Source organism: Martes martes, assembly GCF_963455335.1.
Source record: "Martes martes genome assembly, chromosome: 11".
Lineage (NCBI taxonomy): Eukaryota > Metazoa > Chordata > Mammalia > Carnivora > Mustelidae > Martes > Martes martes.
In genome coordinates, this window is record NC_137899.1 from 56,047,255 (window position 1) to 56,057,825 (window position 10,571).

The window sequence follows — 10,571 nt, forward strand, 5'->3', positions numbered from 1 at the left end:
AGCCAATAATGATGAATTTTGGCTTATGTGAGTTCTGAATTTAATATCAGTAGCCAAAAGGGCTTAATGGTTTCACCAGCTATTTGGAGATAAATTCTTGGCACTATGCACAAACCCTGCTCCCACCACCCTGCCTTAAATCCTGTAGAACTCATAAGTTGAAATGGTTGTTCCATTTCACTAAATAACTGGAACCATTCCCCAGGTCATCAGAGAGCTCTAACCTATGTGCCTGAATGGAACAGAAGATGAATTCTTGGCACTATGCACTATGCACTTGGCACTATGTTCTAACCCTAACCCTAACCCTAACCTAATAATCTCTCTTCAGCCTGCTTCAAGTTAAGAGAAGAATGTATTTGTGCCAAACACTGGAGGGAAAAAAAAAAAAGAAAAAGAAAAAGAAAAAAAAAAGATCTTGCTGGGAGACAATTCAAGGAGGCCACCAGATGTCTGGGCTGCCTTTGCTTCATGTGAGAGCCTTCTATAAGTAATCAAGGTACTTAGCAGTGCACTGTTGAGGGAGTATAAAGAATGGCTCCTTATCCCCAAATACCTCCTAGTGAGATAATGTATATGACTGCTCCTTCCATCCAGGCATAGGACATTCCATAAATACCCCATAATAGTCCCTAAATCTATTTCATAAATATTCCTCCATCCTTACTCTGGCAAGTTTAAGACTCAGTTCATCTCTTCAGACCTCACATTTCCTACCTCACAGCCAACTGTTCACCTCTGCATCCTTACCCAGGTACTCTTAGCTTTCATCTGCAACCATATCCCTATGATCTCTGTTCCAATCTCATCTCTGCAGACCAAACCTGATCTACCAGCAGCCAGAGCATGCAGTACAACTACTTGGTCATTCAGCCCACTGTCACCCTCTTGGACCCTGTTGGCTTCATCAGCCTGCCTCCTAACCCTATCTCCACCATCTGCTCTGCCTCACAGGGGCCCAGTTTCCCTACATGTAACATTCCAGGAAATCATTCTTTTATACTATCTCCTATTTTCTCTTTTTATTTATTTATGATTTGTCTTGTTCTAAAAATGACTTAAGATAAGATATACTCTGATCCTACCAGGTTTTGTCAGATGGATTCTTAACCCATGTGGCTTTTCCTTGGGCTTCTATCTGCCCCATGAAGCATATAATGGGATCCAAAGACACTTTGTGTTCTCTATGACATCAATTCTTACCCCCTTCTTAGACAAGCCAACAACAGCGACAGAGGCAATTCTCTCACCAAAAGGCAAAGCAGTGATCATGAACTACACATTAGCAGCCAAGTAAAATACTAAAACAGGAAATGGCAACAACACTGTGTGATCTTGTATCTATAGCTCAGACCTGTTCACCAAGCAGATGTTGCTCTCCCACTCCCTCTGCTGGACAACCAGGTCCTGCAGCAACTTATCGGAAGTCCACAGCCCTAGGCTGATCTGACACCATTTACGCCTAGAATTGTAAAATAATTTGTTTTTTTTTAATTAATTAATTTTAATAAACATATAATGTATTTTTATCCCCAGGGGTACAGGTCTGTGAATCGCCAGGTTTACACCTTTCACAGCACTCATCACAGCCCATACCCTCCCCAATGTCCATACCCCCACCACCCTCTCCCGTCCCCCCTCCCCCCAGCAACCCTCAGTCTGTTTTTTGAGATTGAGTCTTTTATGGTTTGTCTCCCTCCTGATCCCATCTTCTTTCATTTTTTCTTTTCCTACCTCCCTACAACCCCCCCACATTTCATCTCCACTTCCTCATATCAAAGAGATCATATGATAGTTGTCTTTATCCGATTGACTTATTTCGCTAAGCATAATACCCTCTAGTTCCATCCACGTCATCGCAAATGGCAAGATTTCATTTCTTTTGATGGCTGCATAGTATTCCATTGTGTATATATACCACATCTTCTTTATCCATTCATCTGTTGATGGACATCTAGGTTCTTTCCATAGTTTGGCTATTGTGGACATTGCTGCTATAAACATTCGGGTGCATGTGCCCCTTCGGAGCACCACGTTTGTATCTTTAGGATATATACCCAGTAGTGCAATTGCTGGGTCATAGGGTAGCTCTATTTTCAGTTTTTTGAGGAACCGCCACACTGTTTTCCAGAGTGGTTGCACCAGCTTGCATTCCCACCAACAGTGTAGGAGGGTTCCCCTCTCTCCGCGTCCTCGCCAGCATCTGTCATTTCTTGACTTGTTAATTTTAGCCATTCTGACTGGTGTGAGGTGGTATCTCATTGTGGTTTTGATTTGTATTTCCCTGATGCCGAGCGATGTGGAGCATTTTTTCATGTGTCTGTTGGCCATCTGGATGTCTTCTTTGCAGAAATGTCTGTTCATGTCCTCTGCCCATTTCTTGACTGGATTATTTGTTCTCTGGATGTTGAGTTTGATAAGCTCTTTATAGATTTTGGATACTAGCCCTTTATCTGATATGTTGTTTGCAAATATCTTCTCCCATTCTGTCAGTTGTCTTTTGGTTTTGTTAACTGTTTCCTTTGCTGTGCAAAAGCTTTTGATCTTGATGAAATCCCAATAGTTCATTTTTGCCCTTGCTTCCGCTGGCTTTGGCGATGTTCCTAGGAAGAAGTTGCTGCGGTTGAGGTCAAAGAGGTTGCTGCCTGCATTCTCCCCAAGGATTTTGATGGATTCCTTTCTCACATTGAGGTCCTTCATCCATTTTGAGTCTATTTTCGTGTGTGGTATAAGGAAATAGCCTAATTTCATTTTTCTGCATGTGGCTGTCCAATTTTCCCAGCACCATTTGTTGAAGAGGCTGTCTTTTTTCCATTGGACATTCCTTCCTCCTTTGTCGAAAATTAGTTGACCATAGAGTTGAGGGTCTATTTCTGGGCTCTCTATTCTGTTCCATTGATCTATATGTCTGTCTTTATGCCAGTACCATACTGTCTTGATGATGACAGCTTTGTAATAGAGCTTGAAGTCTGGAATTGTGATGCCACCGACTTTGGCTTTCTTTTTCAATATTCCTTTCGTTATTTGAGGTCTTTTCTGGTTCCGTATAAATTTTAGGATTATTTGTTCTATTTCTTTGAAAAACATGGATGGGATTTTGATAGGGATTGCATTAAATGTGTAGATTGCTTTAGGTAGCATAGACATTTTCACAATATTTGTTCTTCCAATCCATGAGCATGGAACATTTTCCCATTTCTTTGTGTCTTCCTCAATTTCTTTCATGAGTACTTTATAGTTTTCTGAGTATAGATTCTTTGCCTCTTTGGTTAGATTTATTCCTAGGTATCTTATGGTTTTGGGTGCAATTGTAAATGGGACTGACTCCTCAATTTCTCTTTCTTCTGTCTTGTTGTTAGTGTAAAGAAATGCAACTGATTTCTGTGCATTGACTTTATATCCTGACACTTTACTGAATTCCTGTACAAGTTCTAGCAGTTTTGGGGTGGAGCCTTTTGGGTTTTCCACATATAGTATCATATCATCTGCAAAGAGTGATAGTTTGACTTCTTCTTTGCCAATTTGGATGCCTTTAATTTCCTTTTGTTGTCCGATTGCTGAGGCTAGGACTTCTAGTACTATGTTGAACAGCAGTGGTGATAACGGACATCCCTGCCGTGTTCCTGACCTTAGCGGAAAAGCTTTCAGTTTTTCTCCATTGAGAATGATATTTGCAGTGGGTTTTTCATAGATGGCTTTGATAATATTGAGGTATGTGCCCTCTATCCCTACACTTTGAAGAGTTTTAATCAGGAAGGGATGATGCACTTTGTCAAATGCTTTTTCAGCATCTATTGAGAGTATCATATGGTTCTTATTCTTTATTTTATTAATGTATTGTATCACATTGATGGATTTGTGGATGTTGAACCAACCTTGCAGCCCTGGAATAAATCCCACTTGGTCGTGGTGAATAATCCTTTTAATGTACTGTTGGATCCTATTGGCCAGTATTTTGGTGAGAATTTTCGCATCTGTGTTCATCAAGGATATTGGTCTGTAATTCTCTTTTTTGATGGGATCCTTGTCTGGTTTTGGGATCAAGGTGATGCTGGCCTCATAGAATGAGTTTGGAAGTTTTCCTTCCATTTCTATTTTTTGGAACAGTTTCAGGAGAATAGGAATTAGTTCTTCTTTAAATGTTTGGTAGAATTCCCCTGGGAAGCCGTCTGGCCCTGGACTTTTGTTTGGAGATTTTTGATGACTCTTTCAATCTCCTTACTGGTTATGGGTCTGCTCAGGTTTTCTATTTCTTCCTGGTTCAGTTGTGGTAGTTTATATGTCTCTAGAAATGTATCCATTTCTTCCAGATTGTCAAATTTGTTGGCGTAGAGTTGCTCATAGTATGTTCTTATAATTGTTTGTATTTCTTCGGCGTTGGTTGTGATCTCTCCTCTTTCATTCATGATTTTATTTATTTGCGTCCTTTCTCTTTTCTTTTTGATAAGTCTGGCCAGGGGTTTGTCAATCTTATTAATTCTTTCAAAGAACCAGCTCCTAGTTTCATTGATTTGTTCTATTGTTTTTTTAGTTTCTATTTCATTAATTTCTGCTCTGATCTTTATGATTTCTCTTCTCCTGCTGGGTTTAGGCTTTCTTTGTTGTTCTCTCTCCAGCTCCTTTAGGTGTAGGGTTAGGTTGTGTATTTGAGACTTTTCTTGTTTCTTGAGAAAGGCTTCTACTGCTATATATTTTCCTCTCAGGACTGCCTTTGTTGTGTCCCACAGATTTTGAACTGCTGTGTTTTCATTATCATTTGTTTCCATGAATTTTTTCAATTCTTCTTTAATTTCCTGGTTGACCCATTCATTTTTTAGAAGGATGCTGTTTAGTCTCCATGTATTTGCGTTCTTTCCAAATTTCCTCTTGTGATTGAGTACTAGCTTCAGAGCATTGTGGTCTGTAAATATGCAGGGAATGATCCCAATCTTTTGATACCAGTTGAGACCTGATTTATGACCCAGGATGTGGTCTATTCTGGAGAATGTTCCATGTGCACTGGAGAAGAGTGTATATTCTGTTGCTTTGGGATGGAATGTTCTGAATATATCTGTGATGTTCATCTGGTGCAGTGTGTCATTTAAGGCCTTTATTTCCTTGTTGATCTTTTGCTTAGATGATTGTCCATTTCAGTGAGGGGAGTGTTAAAGTCCCCTGCTATTACTGTATTACTGTCGATGTATTTCTTTGATTTTGTTATTAATTGGTTTATATAGTTAGCTGCTCCCATGTTAGGGGCATAGATATTTAAGATTGTTAGATCTTCTTGTTGGACAGACCCTTTGAGTATGATATAATGTCCTTCGTCATCTCTTATTATAGTCTTTGGCTTACAATCTAATTGATCTGATATAAGGATTGCCACCCCAGCTTTCTTCTGATGTCCCTTAGCATGGTACATTGTTTTCCACCCCCTCACTTTAAATCTGGAGGTGTCTTCGGGTCTAAAATGAGTTTCTTGTAGGCAGCATATTGATGGGTTTTGTTTTTTTATCCATTCTGATACTCTGTGTCTTTTGATTGGGGCATTGAGCCCCTTAACATTCAGGGTAACTATTGAGAGATATGAATTTATTGCCATTGTATTGCCTGTAAGGTGACTGTTACTGTATATTGTCTCTGTTTCTTTCTGATCTACTACTTTTAGGGTCTCTCTTTGCTTAGAGGACCTCTTTCAATATTTCAATATTTCCTGTAGAGCTGGTTTGGTGTTTGCAAATTCTTTCAGCTTTTGTTTGTCCTGGAAGCTCTTTATCTCTCCTTCTATTTTCAATGATAGCCTAGCTGGATATAGTATTCTTGGCTGCATGTTTTTCTTGTTTAGTGCTCTGAATATATCATGCCAGTTCTTTCTGGCCTGCCAGGTCTCTGTGGATAGGTCCGCTGCCAATCTAATGTTTTTACCCTTGTATGTTACAGACTTCTTTTCCCGGGCTGCTTTCAGGATTTTCTGTTTGTCGCTAAGACTTGTAAATTTTACTATCAGGTGACGAGGTGTGGACCTATTTTTATTGATTTTGAGGGGTGATCTTAGCATCTCCTGGATTTTGATGTTTGTTCCCTTTGCCATATTAGGGAAATTCTCTCCAATAATTGTCTCCAATATACCTTCTGCTCCCCTCTCTCTTTCTTCTTCTTCTGGAATCCCAATTATTCTAATGTTGTGTCGTCTTATGGTGTCGCTTATCTCTCAAATTCTCTCCTCGTGGTCCAGTATTTGTTTGTCTCTCTTTTGCTCAGCTTCTTTATTCTCTGTCATTTGGTCTTCTGTGTCACTAATTCTTTCTTCTGCCTCATTTATCCTAGCAGTCAGAGCTTCCATTTTTGATTGCACCTCATTAATAGCTTTTTTTATTTCAACTTGGTTAGATTTTAGTTCTTTTATTTCTCCAGAAAGGGCTTTTATCTCTCTGGAGAGGTTTTCTCTAATATCTTCTATGCCTTTTTCGAGCCCAGCTAGAACCTTGAGAATCGCCATTCTGAACTCTAGATCTGTCATATTACCAATGTCCATATTGATTAGGTCCCCAGCCTTTGGTACTGCCTCTTGTTCTTTTTTTTGTGGTGAGTTTTTCCGCCTTGTCATTTTGTCCAGATAAGATTTGCTTTCTCCTCCTCTAGAATTCCACTGTTTTTGGTGAGTGAAGTTGGTCTTAGCTGGGTTTCTGGTTGATCTTCTGGGGGAGGGGCCTGTTGTAGTGATTCTCAAGTGTCTTTGCCGCAGGCGGAATTGCACCGCCCTTGCCAGGGGCCGGGCTAAGTAATCCACTCGAGTTTGCTTTCGGGAGCTTTTGTTCCCTGAGCGCTTTCCTAGAGTTCCGGAGGACGGGAATGAAGATGGTGGCCTCCCAATCTCCAGCCCGGAGGAGCCGAGAGCTTGGGGTCCCGCTCCTCAGTGCGCCCTCAGAGAAAAGCACCCAACCGCCTCTGCCTCCCTGACCTCGGTCGCACCTGGAGTAAAGCAGTCAATTGCTGGCACTTGGAGAAAAGCGCCCGGTCACTTCCGTCTCCGTGGCTCTGGCCACGCTCCGAGCCCACCCAGTCTGCGACCGCCACAAGGTAACCTCGGGCTGAGAGCTCACTCCTTGGCTTTGTCACTGTAGCCGGCTTCCCCGCTCTAATACCTGCGAGCTCTGTGGCACTCAGACAACCCCGGTCCTTCTGTGACCCCGCAGGACCTGGGGTTACGCTGACCCCGCGTGGGCTTCCCCCTGGTTTAGCCTCTGGAGCGATGTCCCTCCGTGGAGCAGACTTTTAAAAGTCCCGATTTTGTCAAATAATTTGTTTTAAAGCCCCACTTGCTAATCATGTTTCATTAACCTCAATGCCATATAAGAGAAAGGGAGTACTTGACAATGGAAAAAGGCACGAACCATTTGTTACAAAAGGTATCTGAGTGCTCATTCTGTTACTTTCTAGTTTTATCTGATACTAAATTATTCTGAGTTTCCCTGGGCTTCGGTTTCCTCATCTCTAAAATATGTCTGATAATACACATCCTATATGGTTCCTTTAAGGATTATATGAGATAGTATTTGCAATAGTCCCTGGCCTATGGCAGGCATCCAGTTGTTTTTCTCTCCCATGACCTTTGAATCACACCTAACTTCTTGGCACCCCAGTGACTTTATCTAGGAAATGATGATAATACTTCCTCAGTCTACTGATCAGGGTTGGCTGGGCCAAATGAAAGAACAGATGTATGTCAAAGAACTTTGTGAACCATGTGGTGATATGCTAATTAATTCATCAGTGACAACACCACCTTCTGGCATTTTGAAGAGATGAAGTTGATGATCTAGTTTCGATCTTGTGGAGTTTTATAAATTTGTGGATGGAAAGGAGCCTTTACAAGGATAACTATGCTTCAAAGCAGAGACTGAATGACATATTAGTTTCACAGAAAAAGAACAATAGGATGGGGGGTTTGATTTTTTGTCTAAGGTAGAGGGTGGGACAAGAAGCACAGATGGCTTCATGACTATGTTCACACTGGACCAGGTTCTAGAGACAAGTTTGGGGGCAGCATAAATGAGGAGAGGACCTCCCAGACTCAGGATGGAGTGAGTGCAAAGGTGTGGAGGAATGAAGAATTCTAGGCACACTAAGAACTCCAATTTGGCTGCAGTATGGGATGAGGCACCACAGCGGAAAACAAGGTTCAGAGACAGGTTGGAACAATATAGGGTTCTGTTGGATTAAACTTTGTAGCCCAGGCAATGAGGAGCCATTTAGGGTTTGTGAGCAGCATGTCTCAGGAAGTTTATTGAAGACAAAGGATGGATGAGATGGAAAGAATGAAAGAATCATGATGGACAAGGAAAGATGAGGGCCTGAAATAATTCAGCAAGGGCAAAGGGAGAGTAGGGATTAAAGGGAACGGACAAATACAAATGGAAGACAACAATCACAGTACTGAAGACAGAAAGCCACATATTATCACTCAGTTTTACCAAAACAGTGATCAGAAGAAAAGAAAATACCAAATAAAAAAATCAGAAAGATCTCATGAGCTCAAATTATCCTGTCTACAAAAGACAGGAGTGAGATGAAGTTATAAAGTGCTTCTCTACAGGTTTCTAGAATTAATAGGACACAAGTAGGGAGTGTGGTAGAATTACTTAGCATCTGTGTAGGTGAGTTTCACAAATAAACCTCAGCAATATGCACGACTTTGATACCTGCTTTTGACTAAAATTTCCATAGGGTCCTAAAATTATGTCATCTTAAAACAGGTTTACATGAGAGGAGCTGCATATCTGCCTTGTAGCTCTCATGATCATCCTACACAATGAGTTTACCTGGCTTCTTCCAAGTGACTGGAAAACAACCAATGCAAGCCGAACCTTCTCACTGCATCAAATACTCTTCACCCCACTGACTAAATTCCAAAAACAAAGACAAACACTATATGAAATGGCCACCTTATAACAGCAAGAGGCTCTTACTTCTTCAGCACAGTGTCTAACATGGTAGCAATAATTAACAGGTATTAAAATAAGCCATCTCATTAAGCATATGGCTCAAATTAAGATGGCTGGTTGCTTATTCCATAACAACTCCACAGGAAATCACACTCTTCCATTTTTTTGCAATTTCTTTAAAGTCATATGTGCTCGATGTAGAAAATAAGGGGAAAAAAACAACAAGCATCATCCCAAATACCATGATCAATATGCATTCATCACTAATATTTGGGTATACTTCCTTCTAGTCTTTTTCCTGTGCTTTTTAAAGCAGCATGTTAAGATCAGATTTTATACATGTATATACACACATATATGTATATGTGGCATACCAATAAGAAGCTCAGGTTAAAGATAATAAACACAGGGGTGCCTGCATGGCTTAGTTGATTAAGTGTCCAACTTGATTTCGGCTCAGGTTGTGATCTCAGGATTGTGAGATGAAGCCTCACTGGGCTTGGACCCTGCTTAAGATTCTCTCTTTCTCCTTCTCCTTCTGCCTCTCCCCAACTCCCACTTTCCCACTCAAAAAAAAAAAAAAAAGAAAAGAAAAGTCAAACACAGTCTAACTCCCAGCAAGATAAACAAACCTAACACTGAAATCCTGTTAACCCCAGATCCCTTTATCAGATACATCATGTCTAACTATCAACTAATTAGAAGACATGCTAAAAGGCAAAACACGCAGTCTTAAGAGATAAAGCAAACATCAGGATCTGACTCAGATATGGCAGATTTTATGGGTAATTTTAGAATTATCAGATAGGAAATTTTAAATAACTATGATTAATATGCTAAGGGCACTAATGGAAAAAGTAGACAACATGCAAGAACAAATGGGTAATACAAGCAGAGAGATGGAGACTCTAGGACAGAAGTTATAAATCAAAAACAGTGTAACAGGGGCGCCTGGGTGGCTCAGTGGGTTAAAGCCTCTGCCTTCGGCTCGGGTCATGATCCCAGGATCCTGGGATCGAGCCCCGCATCGGGCTCTCTGCTCCGCAGAGAGCCTGCTTCCTCCTCTCTCTGCCTGCCTCCCTGCCTACTTGTGATCTCTCTCTCTCTGTGTCAAATAAATAAATAAAATCTTTAAAAAAAAAAAAAAAAACAGTGTAACAGGGACACTTGGGTGGCTCAGTTGGTTAAGAGGCTGCTTTCGGCTCAGGTCATGATCCCAGAGTCCCACATCAGGCTCCTTGCTCAGCAGGGAGCCTGCTTCTCCCTCTGCCTCTGCTGCCACTCTGCCTGCCTGTTCTCGCTCTCTCTCTCTCTCTCTCTGACAAATAAATAAATAAAATCTTAAAAAAAAAAAAAACCAACTTCAAAAACACTGTAAACAGAAATGAAGAGTGCTTTTGATGGGCTCATCGATGAACTGGACATGGATGAAGAAAGAATCACTGAGCTTGAAGATGTCAATAGAAACCCCTCACACTGAAAATCAATGAGAAAAAAGAAATGAAACAAAGGGAACAGATTACCTAAGGACTGTGGGACAATTACAAAATGTATAACATATATGTAATGGGAATACCAGGAGAAGAAAGAGTGTGGAAGAAATATCTGAACCAATAATGGCTGAGATATTTTTCAAACTGAAAGACA